The following is a 22,271-nucleotide window of genomic DNA, read 5'->3' on the forward strand; positions in this document are numbered from 1 at the left end:
TTTGACGCATACAGTATGTGCGTCATTTTGTTTCGACACACAGGAGTAAAAATTAGGCCGCATTCGTATATTTGGAAATAGTCTTAACAGTTAACCAATTTTAAGGGCATAATGCGTTGTTTTTTGGGCATGAGCATCATTTTTTGATACGTGTGCGTCATTACGCGTCAAAATTTCAGGGCATTAACTGGGTTTGGGTAATTTTGCCATTTTAATGTAATGTTACATTTGTGACACAACTGAGATAGGCTGATTGCACCCACTTTGGTTTTGACGGTGTATGGGCACATGTGAGACATCATACTGCTGCGGACCATGATCCGCTACTTCCTTAACAGGATTCTCACGCTTGGCTGACGCACTAGATGGCCATATGTGTGGCCTACATATATGTATTGCACAAATTGGGCATGTTTGACGTCAGGAGAGGATAGCAACGTGACGCACATAAGTACAATACCTCAATGCCTATGGCTCAATGTGTGTGCATTGGCTACTAATGTAGTTGTCGACCCAGTGTATGTGCATCACAAGATGCATTATTGAAAATATGCTTATATGAATGTGAAGTCAATGTGTCCAAACCTTAGATGCAAGTCAGTGTGGAAATGAGAGAGGACATGCGCTAGTCATACATGTAGCAACATCTGTTGTGTGCACTTCCAAGATTTTGGGTAACATAGACACCACAAATGACAAAGCATGCACCGGATAGATGGCAGACGCTTGTTCATGTCAATGGTCCACAAGTTGCCCATCCCATGTCCTAGAAATTTGGTAACTGCTTCCTAGGCACTTGTTGGTGAACCCACTGTGAATCTGGCACATGTACAGACTAAGTGGGTACCATGTTATTGGCACAGACAGCCAAAGGTGACCCCCAACTATTATATCACACCACAGTTGTGGTCATCTGACTGAGCCACAACTCTCCAGTGGCAGTGGTGGACCAGCAGATAAGGCAGCACATGGCCACTATTGCCTGTGGTCAATTGCACAGAGGTGTCTGGTTCATGTGTGTGGTCCAATGTTGATCCAGTATATTTTTAGGGGTGTATGTTGTCACAGTTACGTCCAGGTCTCATCACAAGTCAGTTGCGCCTATTCCTGTATCTACTGAGTTACCTTCGGAGATCAATGTGAGCAAAGTCGATGAGGACATGAGAACCTACATGGGGATGGTCCCACCCTGTCACTGCAGACGTGTTCTGAGACTGTCAACAGGGCAACCTTGGTGTGCTGAGTGAGATCAAATGTCAGGAGTCATGTTCCGGCAGGTGTCATTACAACATTTGTACACAGGTTGGCCTGTAAAATTCCCACTGCATCTTGGAACATCATAGCCTCTGTGTTGATTAATCTTGCAGCTATTCACCACGCACAGCCCATCAATATGTTGTGAGCAATGTTGCTGTTGTGGTGTATGTGTTGTGTGTCCTAGAGGGTTGCTGTGCAGTGTGCATATATGAGTAGGTTTCTGTACTTACCAACAAGTAGTCCATTGCCATATCGTCCATCCTGGAAGTGCTGATTGATGGTACAGTGACGGAAGATGAATAAGTCATGGACACTCCGAGGATACTTTGCCACGATGTTGGTGAACAATCCTTGGTGATCGCAATGGCCTGCACATTGATGGAATGTGTGTGCTTCCTGTTGCGGTAGAGGTGTTCAGTTGCAGAAGGTGGCACAAGGTGTACATGTGTGCAGTCGACGGCACCAAGGACGTGTGGGAAGCCACTAATGAGGTAAAACCCCTGTTTTGTCTCCTGCTGTTTCTGCAGTGTGTTTGGGAAGCAGATGTGGCGGGTGTGGGTCCAATGATGGCATCCAGTACTTTGGGCAAGAAGGCAAAAAATGATAACTGTGATATTCCGGCAACCAGGGCACAAGTGCTTTGAAAGGAGCCACTTGCTTGCATGTGAATTACAGCTAGCAGCTTGGTTTCTGTTGGGATGGTGCGGGGTGTCAGCAAGGTGGGTGCCAAATGTGGCTCTATGTTGCGCAGCAGCTGCTGAATGGCCTGCCAGTTCAACCTGTACCTCTGGATGATGTCATGTTCCCTGAGGCCATGAAGGGTTGTTCTGGTGCAGAATAGTCTCTCCTGCTTTCTGCGCTGCCTTTGGGGTCCCTGCTGGTGTTGTGGTAGCTGCTGTTGTTGTTGCTGGGCTCTGCGTCTGCGTGCACGCTGGATGAGAAGCACCTCCATGTCTTCCTTTTGCTGCTCTGCTGTTGCTTCTGTGTGTTCTGATTAAATGCAGGTGTGTTTGCCGCATTTTAACGCCTGCCCTGACCCAGGCGTTAATTTTTTACGCAAATCGGGCTGTGCGTCATTTTCCAGCTCCGCCTCCCGACCGTGCGGCATTTTTGCCCGGAAGCATAAATACGACGCACGGCCGTTTATGTCATTTTTTAGACGGGAACGCCTACCTTGCATGTGATTAACGCAAGGCGGGTTCCCGCATCCAAAAAATGGTGCACATGGCGGGATTTTGACTTCCGCGGGCTCAGGAGTCAAAGTTTTAAAATGGGGCAAGGTTTGAGCTGAATGTGCGTCAAATAAGTATGCCCTGTGTGTTTTATTTTAAATTTTTTAAATATCCTTTTATACATGTTTTCATGTTTATATCCATTTAAATGTATTTGTAATGCATCTTTATATATAAATATATAATCCCATGTGTCTGTAGAAACCACCCTCTTCACCCTCCACTAAAAGCAGTAGGCACAAAGAGCTCCACCAAACAACCTCCATCTTGCCAGCGCCACGGCCCTATCTTGCTATCCTAGATGATTTCTTTATCTGCAGAGAGTAGCCGATGCCATCAGGAAAGCAGCAAGTGCCATTTCTGATTCGAATAGTTTGCTTGTGATTCTGAGCGGCTAACATATGCTTTGCAGTCCAGGGAGAACCAACTAACATGGTTGCCTTATTGCATTGGAAGGCGCTGATAAATATCAACGCGGGAAGAGCAGAAGGTGAGATTTTATTAACGTTTGCTACTACTACTCCTGGGGCTGAGAAGACTATGAAGCTAATTAGCAGGCCGTGCCTGTGTTTGAGCGCACCTTCTGGCAGATCACGGCAAGGCCCCGGGAGCCACTGAAAAGAAATGAAATCTGTGAGGACTGGAGTTGCGAAGAGATCAGTGTGAGGCCATACCTGGCCTTCAGCAGATAGTAAGACCCACGGGGCCCATGAACAGAAGGGGGAAGAGCGGCGCAGCATAGGAAAGTTATAGTTAAGTGAAATTGACAGTCAAACCATACAGTATTAAATGAACAAAATCAATGAAATTCACAGTTATAGCTATCTTAAGTAGTCATAAGTTCTAAGGTAGCTACAACTGTACTGCTGCTATGCACAGTTTTGTCATCAATGACGTCATTTCAAATGTCGCAGTGATGTTATCAATGGTGTCATAGAATATTTGGGGTGATTAGCAGTGCTTGGTGAGGGTGTGAATATGTTTTACTGAGATTTTCACCTAACTATAGAGTTCCTTTAAAAAAATTTTTTTTTCAGTGAATTCAAAGGTCTTTTATTGCAAAGTAAGATATTTTTACCATCCCTAACTACAACGTAAGTTTAAACGTTGTTTGTTTCAGTGAAACTCCCTGCAGCCCCCCACTACATTCAAAATGCTTAGTGGTACCCCTGCCTCTTCTAGGGGCATCATATGCATGGAAATATGTTATTGTAAATCAGGGGGCTCTCCTTCCTGAGAGCAGTGAATACTAAATTAGCAGCTCCTGGGGTTCAATTATTATTCATTTTTTTCTTAACTTAATTTGGGTGTCCCAGTTCCCACCCAGGACAACCATATCCTTTTTTTGTTGGGAGCTGTTGTGGGTGGGGCGGGGCAGAGTATCCACAGGCACCCCTGCCAGCATCAATTAGAGGTGCTGGCAGGAGCTGGCAATTATTATTTTTTATAATATTGGTGAGGGGTCATGCTGCCCCCCTCTCCCAGAGCCTTTAGGGCTTGGTTCCCCATCCCCTGGGGCCATTTTATTTAGTTAAGGGAGGGGGTGGAAAACCCACCTCCCCAAGCCTCTATGGGCTGTGATTCCTCAGGAGGGTCAAAATATATATGTAAGGTTATATATTTAATTGAGGAGGTGTTGCATGGCTCTCCTCCCGAGCCAGTGGTAACCCTGGGGACCCTATCTCCTGTGGCCTTACAATGGTGCCATGGTGCCCACCAAGGACACCTACAAAACAGTATGTTGGGGCCAACAGTGGGAGCAGGTGTTTTTGCATGCTCCCGCCGGCCAGGGGCAACTTGAGTTTCCCTGTCCACAAAACCGTGGGCATGGAAACACGCCTGTTCCCACAGGAGCAGACATGTCTTCCCAGCCCTTTCTCCTGCTGGCAGTGAAACTACTGTGTCCTGGGGGTAGGCCCCTCAAGACACAGTGAGCCAGCCCCCAGAGAATAGGCTTCCTGAGGCCTTTTCAAACTCAGAGAGGGGTGCTGCAAACTTCTTCCACTTTATGATAAGATCGACTCCTGGAAAAGGGGGTTCCCTGGGCCTTTCAAGGCTCAAGGAGAGGGATCATGTGACTTCCTCCCCTTTATTTTGTGTGCGACTCAGGCGATTGGCCCTCCCATGGGGCAGGGGGAGTTTTTTTTCTTATGTAGCGTGGGATCCTGCACTTCTATGGAAAAGCAGACCTAACTATAACTCCTATGGAAACACAACCTAACTATAACTACCCAGTGGCAAGTGTAGGTAAGACCTAGTTAGCATAGGAAATACATTTTTTTGTTTGCTTGTAATTTTAGCGTCATTGAATGAATCTTCACAAAACTTTCTAAGAAAAAAGTTAATTCACCTCAGCTTCTTACTAGAAGTTTTGGGATGATCTGTGAAAATGGGTCTGAGAAAAAAGTGAGTCCTAAACCATAATTTCCCTGTGCAAATTCTGTGGGGAATTTTGGACAGTGCTACAACCAAAATGGCTGATTGGAATTACAGCAACATTGGCAGAAGGTTAGATCTTTACCAAGAAAGTGTGCTCAGTATTTTTGGAGAAATTAAGGTTCGTAATTTATAGATATCTGAACCGATGGGCAGAAACTAAAAAATTTAAGCCTTCTTTTAATTGAAGGGGGTTGTTTCAGACCAAGCACTTGGCTCGCTGCAACATGAAAAGAAATGTTCTAGCTCCCATTACAGGACTTGGGAATTTGGTCCTCTGTCCTGAAATGTTTTTTTGAAAAAGGAGATAAGGAATCAGGATACCATGACCCACTACCCTTTTGGTGAGTCCCAGAGGACCCCCCTGGATCCAATAAAAAAATGGGGTCGGGAGAGTCTCTGCAATCCCACCGGACTCCTAAGTGTGGGTCACCTTGTGGGGTTGACCAGACCCTGCACCAGAATCCATGCAGTATACAGCCAAAAGCTGAGCACGGTGGACTTTGACCACCAGCTGGGGGTTGGGTCTGATAAAAAGATCTTATCTTACGCTAAAGAAACCCTTAGAAATTCACTGAAAAAAAATAATGGGCAAAGTGATGTTATAAATAGGTATGGTAATAATATTCTACTTTTCATTTAAAAATAATAAATTCTCAGAAATTCATTGAACGAACAAATGGTTAAAGTGACAATATAGTTAGGTGAAAATGTTGGTTAAAATGCAACATTTTAAAAACTAGCCACTGCCACGGTTCCCCCAGCTGGATACAAGATCATCAGGTACAACTGCCAATACAGACCTCAAAGAGGAGTCACCATCTTCTTCGAGGAGACTCTCAGCTGCATCACCTTCACTACATGTAATGCCCCATTGGGGCACAGAGGTATGTGGCAATGGTGGCACAGAGGTATGTGGCAAATCAATGGGGTGACCCAGCGATACAGTCCCTTCAGGAACAAAGGGTGAGAATGGATTTCTATATGGCGGCCAAGAAGCTTACTTACAGGAGCAGAGGGTGTCTGTGTAAGTTCTATAAGATCTGGGGTTGTTGGATAAAATATTATGCCCTTGACTTGATGGATGATGGAAATGCAACTCATTTGCCCGGTTGTGTGTTGGAACAACGCAGGCATTTACCACGCCTGCCTTAATAATGCAGCCTGAACCACCAATGCGTCTCTACAATGCATTCCTTTACCACGCAAGTCATTAAAAAGGCTTGCCATGGGGGAAGTGCTGGACTTTGGAATAGTATAATTTACTATTCCAACTCCAGCCTGCGCCACAGTAGGGAAAGTTTTGGACTTACAGAGCTACATCAGTCCAGCAATGCTTTCCCTAAGGCAAGTCGGTGTAATGACTTGCATGGTAAAGGAATGCGTTGTAAAGACACATTCGTGGTTCAGGCTGCGTTGTAAAGGCACAGTATGATTCGGGCCGCAATGTTAAGGCTGTTTCCCCACTTGCCCAGCCCTAATGTTCTGTGCTTTGCAACTAAATGTACCTGTATTATTCCTTGTTGCCTACCTGGCTGATCTTCAATTACTACCTGCAAAATTAGTATTTGCTAACACTACTGCTGCTTTTCCATTCTGGTTCTTCTATTGTTGTGCCTGTGAGTTTGGCGCTCCATTTGTTGTGTGTAAGAGAAAACAAAATAATATTATTTATAAAAATCTTTAAACTGCAAATCACGGCCACCTTCAGCCTGGGCAGAACCCAAGTCTACTAACCCCCGGACCCCAAACCAACTTCACAAACAAGATCACCGACTTCTCCCCATTGTCTACATATGTACCTGAATATGAGACCTCAATTTCCATCTAGAAGACCGGACCAACCCCAACTCAGACATACTACTAAACAGACTGGAAACCTCAGGCTAACCCAACGCATCTTGGATACCACCCGATCTACAGGACACGTCCTGGACAATGTTATCACATCCTTCAATAACATCATGGTCAACGCACCCATGCCCATCACCTGGACCAGCCACGTCATAGTCAGGTTCACAATCAGCATCTATTACTGCAGAAGAACCTCCATAACAGGACCAGTGTGCCCAGCCAAGAGCAAATTATCTGAGGTGGATTGGGCATCTGCCCTCCACAAGAATGAACCAGAGCACACGGGCTACCTAGCATGCAACATAGACAACTTCAAAAAATGGATCACCCCCTATGTTGACACCCTAGCCCCCCACACATATAGCAAAAATAAGAGTACAAGCCAGCTGGTATCAAGAATATCTCAGAATGATCAAATGACACTGCAAACAACTAGCACAGGGTGGAGAGCAAGCAAAGGGGATAGTGGAAAAGGATGCATTTAAATCCGCCCTGAGGAGGTAATACCAACAAATCCAGGAAACAGAGAGAAAGGCTCTAGATGAACGTATCAGTGCCAGTTCCAACAGCAGCAAAGAAATCTTCTCTATTGTCAAGGATTTCCCTACACCCACACCAGCCGCCAGCAACATCAACCCAACTCAAGAACTGAGCAATGACCTCTCGGACGTCTGCAAAAAGATCTCACCCATATAATTGACTTTGCCTCACAACTGTACTTCTAGAATATTTCCGGAAACTTCCTGGTGATGGACGAAGAAAATAGAATAACCTCATGGTACATTATCAGCATGGAGGAAAACACAGCATACACCATTCACTCTGGAGCCCCTTCATAGCTTTGCCCCAATCACACCTTCGACAAAGGATTCGAAACCCTCATCAGCTAGGCAATCACTCCATTCTCTGAATCTCCATAAACATAGTCACCTTTCTGGAATCGTGGAAGCACTCATCCATCAATGCCCACCTGAGAAATCTCCCAGCCTACCCAACCAAACTTGCCAGCTACCAACCGATATCCCTCCTTCTATACCCAGTCAAGGTCCTAGAGAAAGCCATTTAAAGACGCATCTCCGACCTCCTTGCTGACAACCAGTTAGTCAATGTCACACAATCAAACTTAAGACCAAACCACAGCAAAGCGACTGTCCTCATTGCAGAAAAGCATGACATCCAGATGATACTCTAGAGAGGAGAAACTGGAGCACTCGACCCTCTAGACCTTTCTGAAGCCTTCAACACCGTCTCTCATCCCATACTAATCAAATGACTCCATGACACAGGCATTCAAGGACACGCTTCTAGTGGATCTGCACATTTCTCACCAGAAGAACCCAAACCATCAGCATGCCTCCATACTGTTCAGAAGCACAGAAACTCATTTGCGGAGTCCTGCGGGGCTCCTTGCTCAGTCTGACACATACTTGACCCCACTGGAAGATGTAATTTGGGTTCGCAACTTCAACGTCCTAACATATGCACATGACATGCAACTGATATTGCCCCCCTCGGACAAAAAACCCAGCACCGGAACAAGTTCACAGCAAGCATGACCAACGTAGCCACCAGGGTGTAGTCTAACTGCCTTAAGTTGACAAGACCAAAGTGATCATTTTTGGGAAGGACACTTTGCCGTGGGACTCCACCTGGTGGCCGACAGATCTTGGACCCACTCCCACACCCAGCAAACAAGATAGTAACCTTGGAATCATGATAAATAGCAAACTGGACATATCCTCTCAATTCACCGCAGTAGCATTGTCCTATTTTCACACCCTGAAGATTCTCAAGAAGATCTTCAATTGGCTACAGAACAGCACATGGGAAGTAGGAAAACAGTCACCCATGACCTCATTCACCAGCAGACTGGACTACGGGAACACCCTAGATACAGGAATAACCACCCAACTCACAAAAAGACTCTAGACAATCTAGTACGCAGCAGCCAGATAAGTCCTCAATCTCCTACGTAGGGCCCACAAAACACCCCACTGAAGGGAATTCCAATGGCTCCTGATACACAAATGTGCACATTTCAAACTCTTCACCCACATGTACAAAGCATTTCACAAACAGGCCCTTTCTACTTGAACACCCATGTTCAATTCCACCACCCCTCCAGGCACTTCTAGCATGAGATATTTCCAACTAAATTAAAGCCACCTTTCTTAGTGGCAAAGTCCCATATCGACCTAAACTCACAGTTATTACCCAAGCATGGACAAACCAAACATTTCCAAGTATTTTCTCATTTCTGACCTTCTATACTCAAGCAAAATCTTGGAACGAGAAGACAACTTCAAGAGTATGTTAAAGAGAACTTCATTGTGGACATTCACCAGTAGGGATTTAGACTAGTCAGAGGAAAAGAGTAAATTCTGACAGAAATCAGAAAAAAAAATTCACATCTTCCTTGATGAAGACAAACAAACTACCTTCATTTTCTTAAGCATCAAACCAGCCTATTATCTAACTGACAGCAACATACTTTTATGGAGACTTAAGATTTGGACATGGGTTTCAGGGATGACCCCTGGCTGGATCTAATCATTCCTCCACAACTGGACCTAGCAATACAGACAGGTTCTTGGTCTCCATCCACTCACAAACTACTTTGTGGTATATCACAGGTTTCATCCATCCCCCCTTTCTAATATCTACATGTTCCCCCTGATTTAAATGCTTTAATAGCAGCCTGTAATGCACCAAATGTATGTGCATGCTATCCTGTTTCATACATGCTAGAACAGCACAGAAAACCAATGCACATCATAGAATGCATTTAACCTATCAATCAGCAGAAAAAGTAGAGATTGAAAACCTACCCATAGGGCAGGTTGACTTTGATTCTCCCTCTTCATATGGCCCTTCAACATGGACCCTCTTCTGATACATGCAGAACAGGTCACAAATTCAGGGTCTGTCATAGGGATTGACCATCTACTGAGGATTCAGGACTCAAAACTGGTTTCTTCGAACTCCGCACTTTGAACTTAGCAATTTGAACGTAGACCCTAGAACCTGCAACCTAGAACTTAAAGCCTAGTACTGAGAATCTATATGCCCTCTTTGAATTCGCAAAAACACCCTACCCCTTACATGTTATTACTCTATTTCGCATATGCATTCCAGTCCCCTTATTCCTTAGAAGTGAGCCCAGAGAGTGGACTCACATAAACAACTAAGGGCCAGATGTATCAAACGAAATTGCATTCGCAAACGGTGCGAATCACTAAATTTGGCCGTTTGCGAATGCAAAAACGTGGTCTGCGATGCATGAAAGGCATTCGCAGACCAAAAATAAGGAATCGCAAAAATAATGATTTTTTGCGTTGCGACCTGGTTTTGCAAGCCGCATTTTGCGTCTCGCAATTTGCGATATGAAATACCGAATCGCAATTAGCGATTCGGTATTTCAAGTCGGAAATTGCGAGACTCAAAATGCGACTAGCAAAACCAAGTCGCAATTCGATGCATCAAAAAATCGCAAATTGCGATTTTTCGCAGAATGGCCTTTTGCACATGCAAAATACCACTAAGTGAAACCAGGTGGTAACCAGAAGCAACCTATATAAAGAGGCCCAGAATACCTCAGACACTTTTCCACAATGGCTGCACTCTACGTCATGGCGAGGAGAATGGCAGGTTTGAGGAGAGGGAGGAGGAGACAGGAGCGCATTTTCAGAGTGCGCATTACACTTTTTGACCAGACTGAGGAGGAAATATATGAGAAGTACAGGTTGAACTCAGCCATGATACTTGACCTGATAGCTGAGCAACAACCCATACTGTAGCGCACTACACATGGGACTCATAGAATCCCCACCCATGTGCAGGTATTATGCTCCCTGCACCTACTAGCCTCAGGGAGCTATCAAGGGGTCATAGCAGCAGCTGGAGGTGTATCACAGAGTGCCGTCTCTAGATTTTTCAATGCATTTATCAACGCCATGCTGAGTAGGATACACCAGTACATCAGATTCCCCCACACCCCACAGGAAATACAGCAGACAAAAATAGATTTCTACTAGATAGCACAGTTCCCCCATGTCCTAGGTGCCATAGATGGGACACATGTTGCAATATGTCCACCATTGGCCACAGAGTATGTGTACCGCAAACGTAAATACCAACATTCAATGAATATACAGGTGATATGCAATGCCATTACATCATAACTGATCTCATGGCCAGGTACCCAGGGAGCACACATGATTCATACATCTTTCGCCACAGCGGCATTCACACAAGACTGCTAGCTGGGGAGTTTGGTGAAGGATATCTACTAGGTATTGTCCCTCTGTACACTGGCGCATTGATGCCGTTGTGACGTCAGATGGCTCACTTACTCATTATACCCTCTGTTCCTTCCAGGAGACATTGCCTATGCTGTGCGCACCTACATGATGACGTCCTACCTAAATCCTACAACACCAGCAGAACGGAGATACAATACAGTACACAGGGCAACCCGCAATGTGGTGGAGCGCACCTTTGGCTTGCTGAAGAGTCGCTTCAGGTGCATCCACAAAAGTGGAGGTGCACTACAGTACAGCCCGGAGACGACATGTAGAATAGTGGCACCATGTGCGATCTTGAACAATATAGCTACCACCAGGGGCATACCTGTGGAAATATCTGATTCAGACTCAGGTGAGGATGATGATCCCATACCCACCCTACAGCCAGCAGACAGGACCAGTGCAGCAGAGGGCAGGCAAAGGCGTGCTGACATCACGCACAACCATTTCAGATGTAAGTAATGACAACACAACGTCACTGACATGTGTACTGGTAGTTAGAATATTTATTACCTTAACATCAAGTAACATATGTTTCACTAGCAGAAAAAAAAAATGTGTCTTAAAAAAACAGATAACAGTATCTCACTATTGAATCATAGTTTACTGTATCACACAATAAGAAAACAGTCCCCTGTGGCCATTACAGTCACTTTCTACAGCCACGCAAGCCACTCGAGTGTGCAGTGGCCTCACTGGAACCTCTGTTGTCGGCCTCAGTGGCAGTGCTGTGCCTGGCACTGCGACGCCTAGCATCAGTGGTGGGAACTGCTAAGCTGCTGAGGCTAGATGTGTCATCTGTGTCCCCTAGTCCCAGTTCACTGGGTGTAGCGGAGCGGTTACCCAGCTTATTGTCCATCACAGTAGTGATCTGCACCAGTCCCTGTGCCACATCCCTACTGCTGTGCGCTGCCTCAACCTGTGCGGCTACAGCACGCCACGATATGAGGGCTGTTGAAGTAGCGAGGCGATTGACCGAGCGACAGAAACCACCAAACATGCCCATAAAACGCCTCTCCTGCCTGCGTGGCTGACTCTGTTGTGACGCAGCTCTGTGCACAGTTCCCTCACTGCAATTGTCAGCTCCCTGGTGTTCTCAGAAGCTCGTATCTGTCCCTCATGCAGTTTTGTGAGGTTGGAATTTAGGCACTCCAACTGCCGATGCATCCCCCCATGTTGACATTGTGTGCCTGCATCTGCCTTTGTAAAGCTGATATTTTCCTGTTTTGCAGGCGCTGCTGTTTCAACATAGCAGATTCCAGGCCACCAAAGACTGATGGCTCCTCTCTTGCTTCAATATGATGTGCGCCTGTATACAAATGCCTCCTGCGGGGTGTTGTGCTACACTGGGGCTGGGACTCCTGCATAACAGTGCATCTGCCATCTGGGGAAGGTGTGTGGCCGTCATCCCGCATGTCGTCAGAGTCCTGGCTCAATTTGGGTAGCGGTACAGCCCTAGCCCTGCGTCTGATAGGCGCTATATTCTGTGACTCACTGGTGTTTGAGTCAGATGCTGGGTGGGTTCAGTATCCCCCACAATGGCACTTGCAGATGCTGCTGGGCCTGGGCCACCTGCAACGACAATGTGCAGCATGTCAGTTATGTATGTTTCACCAAAGGTTACACAATGGTAATAAATGTACTGTTACATCATATCACTATGTTGTGGGTGTTGTGTTCTTCTGGGTGTCGCTCAGCCTCATTACATTCTATGTGCTACTTTCAGCTCTGGGTTGTGGACTACCACTTCCATAAGGAATTGTTGTGCTGCTTCTAAGATGTGGAATGGACTACTTATCACAATGCTTTGCACTACTTGCTAATTCCTATGGGGCATTTGTACATACACATATGGGGTTACATTTCAATATTGCACTTACCTTTACTGGTGCTTGGTGTGCCGGATGTGTCGATGTCACTGACCCCACTGACAGCTTCTGGGAGGAGTGTCGACTCCACCAGATCTTCCATCGGGGTGGAGGGTGTCTCAGTGGATGGTCCGCCTCCTGTTCTCCTTGCCTCCTGCAGTCGTCTTGCCACCCTCTCCATAGCACGGGAACGCAGGTCGTACCACCTCTTCTTCATCTCTTCCACAGAGCGCTGCACAACTCCCACAGCACAGATTTTTGTCTGAATGTCCAGAGTCTGCGCTTTTCACTCTCAGGGACCTGGAGTGAGCTTTTTCCAAACAGACGGTCATGGCTCCTCACCACCTCCTCAGTGAGCACCTCCAGTTCCTGCTCACTAAACTTGAGTTTCCTTTTCCTCTCTCCCTTTTCCTTTCCCTGTGCAGAGGTAATTCGGAATCGCAAATATGTTACATAGCATATTGCGACTCGGAAATAGCGATTTCTTAAAAATCGCTATTTGCGATTCGCAGACAGCTTTCGTGATACATCTGGCCCTAAATCCCCTAGAAATGACCGACTAGGGATTTAAAAAAATCTTCCATACCTTTTCAAGGCATGCACACTTGAAAGTTCAGGGAAGAGTCATTTGCTCTTCAGCCTTTGGAAATGCCCGTGCCCGGTCCTCCATGTAAATGGCATCATGTTCCATCAAAGAAAAACATTATTTTTTCAGGTCTTCAGGTAAACCAAAATACACATTTATTTGGCATGCAGAAGCAGTGTGTCAAATGCAGGAGGGATTCCCTAGTCAGCTACCAAACGTATGTTGAGACTGAAAAACATCCATTATTTATACAAATCTCCATGGTTCTGATTGGGGCCTCTAGAAACAGTGTTTTACATCTTGACATGTTTAGCGGCATAATTAGAGCAAGGCTTCCTGCAATTAGAAAAAGTTCCTGCTTCCCAAAATACGATGTACTTTAAAATGCATGTAAAATCAATAATATACTGTGTAAAGGGAGTAGGAAAAGCAGATGTCTTAAATATAAACAAGCATTTGCAATGCACTAGGGTCTCGCATTTCTCAGAGTTACAGCTATTAGCAGTTGTAAACTCCCAACCGGATTTATTTTTCCACATTGAAAGAAAAAAACAGCATGATTGCGCTGCTACAGTTCACTTGTAATGAAACCTATCGGCAAAAGTGCAATTATCTACGTAACCGGCAAAAGTGCAATTAACTATGTAACATCGTCAATGTTATGCAAAGCGCTCGACTTCTGCCAAGCGAGATCGCATTGCGAACAAAAGATAAAAAGTAGTCCACAAACTGGACGTGAAACAGCGAGCCTCTCATGTTTTTAGTACTTTGTCACTGCGCTCGAGGAAGGCTAACCACCGGAAAAGGCATGACGTATGCGTGCCTCCCACTACTGAAAGAAAGCAGATTTTAACAGGCAAGCCCATGAACCAATGAAAGACAACTGACGTAACGTGAACAGTGCTCCAAGCCCTTTTCTGACTCCTAAAGCGTCTCGCAAGCGAAAAGCATGCGCAAACGCATGCAACGCAAGCTCGGCCCTTAAAAGGCTGGCTTGCATTTTCTAGAGGGTCAGCACAAGAAAAAGTCTTGGAGTTGGGAAGAGGGGCATAGGGTCGGAAGGCGACAGGTCAAAATTAAAACTCACACACACATTTCTCCATATGGGGTCCTATCCTGTTTTTGTTTTAACTTGCACACAACATGTACGCCAGCTCCACGATCCTCGCTACTGCAGAGAGTCCAGATTCTCCTGTGGAGGGGGTGATCTCCACGAAATCTGACACACCAGCTTATTCAACAGTCAATAGCCTACAAATTCTGGGGCCAAAAATATTCTAGATCCTTTTCTGTACAAGTGCATAATGACCAGCTTCATCTAACTTGAACACCCTGATATTTCCAGTGTATAAGCCTGATGTTCTCTGGAGATTAGTTTTGTATCGTAGAAACCTCAACCGCAACATATGTGGTTCGAAATTCTCACAGTATACGCCAAATTGAATATTTTACAAGCAAACTGTACAAGAGTATAAATGACATCTGTTTTTTTCACACAAAGCACAGGGCCAGAGTCACAATGCTTGACAGCCTTCTCTTTTGGAGGGACACATCTGCATTAATATGTCTTTCCCAAGGGTGTCAGAACAGCCTTGTAAATTAGGTAAAATTTACCTAAATGCCCATCTGGTATTTACACCTGAATATATATATATTAATCACCTGAACCTTTCAGAAGGCCTCTTATGATCTTTGCAGCACTGGCTAGAACTGCAACTGCCCACTGCCTGCTCATCAGAAGAACTCCTCTTTTGCATATCATCCTGTCTCATAATAGTGGCTAAGCTCCTCTTTTGGAAGTGCTACCTTAAATTTGATTGTTTTCCATCCCCTTAAATTGAGGTTTAGGTGATATTGTTGCCACGATATGCCAACCCATTGTATGAAAATTTGGCAAACCATTTTTGGAACGCTGCTTCTTTCTCTTCGAGCAGAGTAGTGGCATACTTCTGGCAGATGGCCAAAAGCAATATGTTGCTTTTTACATTGGCAAGAATGATTCAGCAATGGTATCTGTATTCCCAATTAATTTCATGCCAACATCTACTGCTGGAAAGGCACCATTGTCTTTCTGGGTCTGTACGAGAACCTCTTATACACCGCTATTCAGTGGCGGCTGGTGAGGTTTGTGAGTGGTGGGGCTGGGCTTGGCAGCGGGGGGGGATGGGCGTGCACATTTTTTCGGGAGGTTAGTAGGAATTTTAAATATGTATTAAATATGTATTCGTTCAAAAAAGAAATAAACCTGTCGCCAAGATGTTTGGGTTTACCCATTTATATATAAAATATATTATCTGTCACCCATGCCTCATCACAAAATCTTTCTAGTAGTCGTAGGTAAGTCAACATGTGCCATTCAAAATTGGTTGGCGTGTGTTTAAGGGCTGAGCAAGAAAAGGCCGCTCATGGAGCTCAGACCCACCATTGCCTGGTAAGATACTTTAAAAAGTGACTTTTTATTTCAACTGCACTTTGGAAGCCCAGCTACGTTGTGACGTATTCACTGTCTACTTTTTCAACTTATAAAGTGTTTACGTGCCATTGTAGCATTGTAACTGCATTGCCTGCGATTTCAGAGCATCAGGGCATGGTTAGCTTTGATTTATGCTTGTCTCCTTGACACATTATAACAATAAAATGGATGTTTCAACTGAAAGGCTTTTGCAAAAAGACTGTTAAAATGGCCACAAGTTTTTTAAATTAAACTTTTTTTAAGCATTGGCAGCCACATTTAAGTGGCGGCATGGTTTTAGTTTTCTTTTGTGGCGTATTCTTACATTGAAAATAAAAATACAAAAGAAGTTAAACACTGCATTGGCCTGCCAATGCTTGTTCATTTGAGATTTCATCTGAAATAATAGCTATTCAGAGAATTGGGATGATTTGGCTTATTCTTGGTTGACAGAATTCAAGCAGGGAGAATCAGTGTTGCAGAATTCTACCCTGTTCTGGTTTAAGTTGTTCATTTACAAAACTTTTGGACCTAAATGGAAATTCTGCGTGCAAAACGTGGAATTTGTGGGTGTAATCTGCAGACATGGATTTACAGAATTATGATTTGTGGATTTTTACACCCAGAAATTCTATTTCCTACTGTATACAAAATGGCTGATTTTCTGCAACTAGAAAATTAAATTAGGACTAGAGTGAAGTCAAGCCATTTACGGTATTCAAATACTACTGGGTCCTCACTGAATTACAAAGAACCTACTAATTAGTCTTTGACTTCTGTAATGATATTGTGTCGGTCTAGTGGCCCTGGAAATGCATCATGCGGACTCGGCTGTGGGGAGCACTCCTGAGGGTCGTTCTGCATGGCAATGAGCTGCTGTGTGTGCATGTGTATTATTGGGCACGAAGGCCGGTCTTGCAGAAGCGCACCACATGGTGCACAACGTGTTACACGGGCGACGAGGAAGTTTTGCCTGTGCATGCAGCCACTCGCTGGCAGAAGTGTTGCAGGAACCTATTGATTTTCTCCCTGCAGTCCTGTTTGCCCCGAGGTGTGGCAGATCGGTGCGGGTACCTGTTTCTCCTGTAGGCTTAGCTGGTGCCTTCGCCACCTGACGGCAGCTGCATCCAGACCTCTGCCTACTGCTTTCTTCCCTGAGGTTTCCCCGTGGCCGGCTGCCATGCCCGACGATGTCATTGCCCACGTGCCTGCTTTGAGGCCCAACGGAGGCGCGTGAGGACTCCCAGTCACCGCTCCGCTATCCAGAGACATCCTGACTCCGCCAGTAGGAGTGCCAGGCAGACTGTGCTGCCTCGACACGTGGACTTGAGCTGCCGGCAGCTAAGCTAAGCTGGAAAGTGTGGCATTGGTGCAACCCTCTGCAGTGCAACTCACCAGGTCAGAAACATAAAAGAGTTAAATTAAGGGAAGACATACATAAAAAAACCATAAAGGGACATAACCTAAGGAAGGGTATTATTTTACACACAGGAGGAGCCGAGGCCTAATGGTTAGAGCTGTCAGATTTGGTCGGAACACAGAAACCAGGATCAATCCCCAGCCTCCACTCAATATCCTGTGATTCTCGGAAAATAACTTAATTCCCCCAGTGTTATACATGAATTACGCTGTATAAAACTGCAAAAGTCGCCATAATATAAGTAGCCTAAAATTCTTTCCCTACGTCCATTCAGTCAATCCACCAAATGTTCGATGCCAGTCTTCCTGCCTGCCACGCCCTTTCCCAGCTCATCAGGGGTTGAGGTCCCACCCACGCCCTGTAGCAAGTTGGGAAAGGCTGGGGTGATGCTCTCCACTCCCTGATTGACGTGGTGGCTAAGCTTTTCAGGGCTTGAATGAAAAACGCCTGGGGCTAACTTGGCCTCCACGTAATCAGGGGGTGGAGACTAGGCCTTGATGCTGGGTCTTTGCTGAGCTGATGACCTCACAGGCCTCAGGGCTGTGAGATTGTCAGCCCAGCAAATAGACTCACTTTAGGCCTGCCTACGGGAGCAGTTTAATTGATCATGTGATGTCACGTCACTTCACTTATCGACTCGAGCAACATAATGCTGGTGTTTGTGAGTGGGGGAGATAGTGCCCCCTGTTTTATAAAGTTACAACCAAGAGGGTATTTTAAAAAAAATGATCGCTTTGTTTCTTAAAGGGGGCGGAGCCCCGACGCCCATGTACAGAAACCACCACTGCCGCTATTGAAGTGATACCATGTGTGGTGAGATATAAGGTGGCTAAAAGACACTCCAGCATGTCTGTTACTGTTGAGGGTTAGGTATCATTTCCATAGGGAATCACAGCCCTCCTTCTATCCTTATCTTGCAGACTGGTGTTTACCCCTCTCTCTACTCCAACCTCTATGTTATTATAAATCAACTTCACCTCTGTCTCCACCTCACTTGTCTCTATACTGCATCTATTTTCTCTCTAGACCGGATCCCTCCCATGTACCCTACACCTTTTACCCTCTTTATATTTATCTTTCTACCTTTCACTCAGACTTACTACTCTCTTTATCTGACCTATTTTTCTTAACATGTTTTCATTTTGCCCCTCTTTCTACCTTGCCACTTTTTCTACCTTCACTTCTCTCATAACCTCACTTCTCTACATGTCTACCTCTACATCTCTCTGCCTCTCTCAAATTCACATCTTTAAGCTTTACCTTTGTCCCTGCCTTACGTTTTGGTGTACCCCAATCTTCTCCATAAATGTACTTCTGCATGTCTCTAGCTATCTCTACCTCACACTGAAGCATGATGCATGGAAGACTTAAAGAATGAAGAGACAGATTGATGGAAGGTAAGATGAAGGAACCTCAATTATAGTCAGTAGAGCTTACTTCATTCACTTACCCAGTGGCATTCGAAGTACACTTCAAAGTCAGGGTAGTATAATTTTCTGGCTCCTCATTTGATGGGAAGTACAAAAAGAAGTTGGAAACTAGAGCAAATTATATCGTAGGACTCAGCGTGTGAACTGGCAAGAAAGAGGTGATTTCTTGGTCAGATATAACATGTTATGCATGGCACACAAAGTTTTAAATACCCCATGCAGATTAACTGGAGGCCAGAGGAGCCTAATCCTTGAATCAATAACGTGATCAAATTTACAGAGCCACAGACTATCCGTGCTGCCAGGTTCTGAATTTGTTGATGCTTCAATGAAGCTGACAGGCCTACCTGTATAATTTTACAATAATCCAGTCTAGAAAGGGCAGACACTGCTTGTGCAGGCATCTGGCAATGTAAGAAAGGGAGGATCTTTTTCAGGAGTTTCAAAAAATAAAATAGACACAAGAAGAAGTAACCAGGGGCCAGATGTAGGTAAATCCGAGTTTGCGACTTGCAAATTGCGAGTCTGAGCGACTCGCAATTTGCAATTCGCAATCCCAGATGCAGGATGGTGTCCCTGACACCATCTGCGAATCGCAAGGGGGTCGCAAAGACCCACCTCATTAATATTAATGAGGCGGGTCGCAATTTGCGACCCCCTTTCGACTCGCAGCACTCACAGGGATGGTGGCCTGCTGGAGACAGCAGACCACCATGTCTGTGACTTCTTTTTAATAAAGCAGTTTTTTTGTTTTTTGTATTTCAGCCCGTTTTCCTTAAAGGAAAACAAGTTGCAATACACACGAAAAAAATGAAACGTTTTTGTTTCATTTTTTCAGAGCCATTCACACAGGGGAAGGGGTCCCATGGCGACCCCTTCCCTTTTGCGAATGGGTTAGCACCCATTTGAAAGGGTGCTAACTGCAAATTGCTTTGCGACCGTGTTCGGGGTCACAAAGCAATTCTACATCGCAATGCGAATCACAAATAGGAAGGGGAACACCCCTTCCTATTTGCGAGTCGCATTCCCATTTTGCGAGTCGGTAACCAGGTTACCGACTCGCAAAATGGGAATGAGCATCGCGATGTGCGTTTTGCATGGCGCAAATAGCTAAATTCGCTGTTTGCACCATGCAAAACGCTTGCTACATCTGGCCCTAAGTTTGGGTTGACTGAGATAGCCCCTACCTAACTAAGACTCCAAAAGTTTGAACTTTGGTTCCAGTTGCAGGAGAATGAACTAAGGACTGAGACCCGCGGGATGAATGCCAACTATCTAAGTGATTCCCACATAGCAGGATCTCTGTTTTAGTCGCACTGAGCCTGAGATAGTTATGTGGCATCCGATTCTGAAGACGACAAATTGTAAGAGAGGCAACAAAAAATCAAGTTCCAAAGTGAAATAGAGGCCTTTCAAAGCTTTTTTTAATACTATTTGTCTAGCAGATGCAACTGGTTTTTACTAGGCATGGATGGAACTCGCAACGTTTTGCTCCATGGAATTCCACGGAGTTACAAAACACTTCTGCGAGATTGTACAAACTCCACCAAAGGGCAGAAAAAAAACTCATCCAGCTCTAGGCACTGTTTTTTTCATGCAGGTAATGCATTTCACACTAAAAGTCAGCATGAACAGCACCACGCGGTCTGCATGGGTGCAGCCAATTTGTTTTAGCTCCTTTCTCTGCTGGTCTGTGCCTGATGCTGGGCCTACTTTAACAATCTGTGCCAGTCCTCCTCCAATCCCACTCATCCACCCCTGATTTACTTATTTTTTATCAATGCGTGTCTTTCTGTATGTGCATTTTATGTTTTTTTTAACTTTTTTGTGTCTTTTTGTACTTTTTTTGTTATCCCTTTCTTTCCTTGTGAGACATCAAAATATCATAGAAATGTTAAAAGACCTGCGGGTTGAGTAACTTGAATAATACACTCAACGTCACTCAAATTTACTTGACCCATAAGCTGGTCTCAGATTGTGTGAACATAGGCAAATATTTTATTTTACAGAGCCACCTTTTTCTTTATTCTAACCTGAGTGCACCTTCAAATGTGAATTCAGCATTTCTGCTGTACAAAAAACCCTCTTCTGTTTGATTATGTAGATTAAAGGTTTGCTCCATGTATAATAAGAATCTAGCCCACATATAGGGGGCACATGATTCCCGACTAGCCTTCTAGTTTACGAATGACATTGCCATCAGGGCAGTGGCAGGAGTGTTTCTCGGCTCATGTTTAAACACTAATTTTTAATAAATATATTGCTAAATCATGGTGTGTTAGCACACTGTAATTTACAGGCAGTAAATTTCCCATTTAAATGGCTAAACACTGTGGCAACTGATAAAACTATGTAGTGTATTAACAATAATTTGTGAAAATTGGGTCTCAGAAAACATATTTATCATTTGCACATCACCAAGTAAAGTGTTCTGATTTATTTTGATCCTATTGAAATATTTTTTCAGCACACCAAAGTACACGAAAATGGGCTTTCACAACTACTGAAATATATTTTGAAATGTTTGTACAGTTCACTTATTAGCTATTTAAATGCTGTGTGTTAGGAAATATCTGACACCTAACAGCCTTTCATTTCACACTCTTGGCAAAGCAGGTCAGACAGTTCACTTTGCAAAATCCTCGAACGCCGCAGTTAGAGAAGTTAACTGACTTCTGACAATTATCTCTAAACACAGAGCAAATGTGACTAGATAAAAACAAAATCTAAAGGCATCTTTATCGCTTCTTCACTTTCTTAGTGAATAGAACACTTGTTCTTTGTCAACTTGCCAGAACTGATGAGTGGTTCCTAAATATAGCTCGACCTGAGAAAATCCGGCTCACCATAGCAAGTGAGTAGATTTCTCGAGGCCTGCTTATGTTCCACCTGCTAGTATTTCCTTTCACTTTGTGTTGTTGTCCTTAAGTTTTTTTTTCATCCAGCCCCATGGCAGAGCAGCAGCATGCAGCAGCAAGCTCCAGCGCCACTAGCCGTACACCCTGTGGCCACCAGCGCTGCTCAGGGGTGCAGCCCACCCCATTTCAACATAGGTGGAGGTGGTTGTGCTGTTTTTTGGGAGCAGCGCCACCTCCCCTCCATGCTGGCAGTAGGGGGTAGGCCTGAAAGAGGTTACGCCCTGTGGGAGAGTTGGCTGCTGTGGCGGAGAGTGCAGCGTGCATGCGCTGTAGCACAGGGTGCAGCACATGACACAGAGGCTGACCCACCATGGGGTGGACATAATTGGCCGTGAACAGGACCTGCTCACCCTGCTGGTTGTTGTGGTTGCGGGGCTCAGTGAGTAATAATTGTTTGTTTTCTAAAAATTCAAAAATAACATTCAAATAGCAAGCTGCTCACAATCAGAGGTAAGTAAAGTTTACGTTTCTATTTAATATATGATCTGGCTCGAGCTATCCAAGTGCTCAGTGC

This window comes from Pleurodeles waltl, chromosome 7 (assembly GCF_031143425.1).
Source record: "Pleurodeles waltl isolate 20211129_DDA chromosome 7, aPleWal1.hap1.20221129, whole genome shotgun sequence".
NCBI classification, from domain to species: domain Eukaryota; kingdom Metazoa; phylum Chordata; class Amphibia; order Caudata; family Salamandridae; genus Pleurodeles; species Pleurodeles waltl.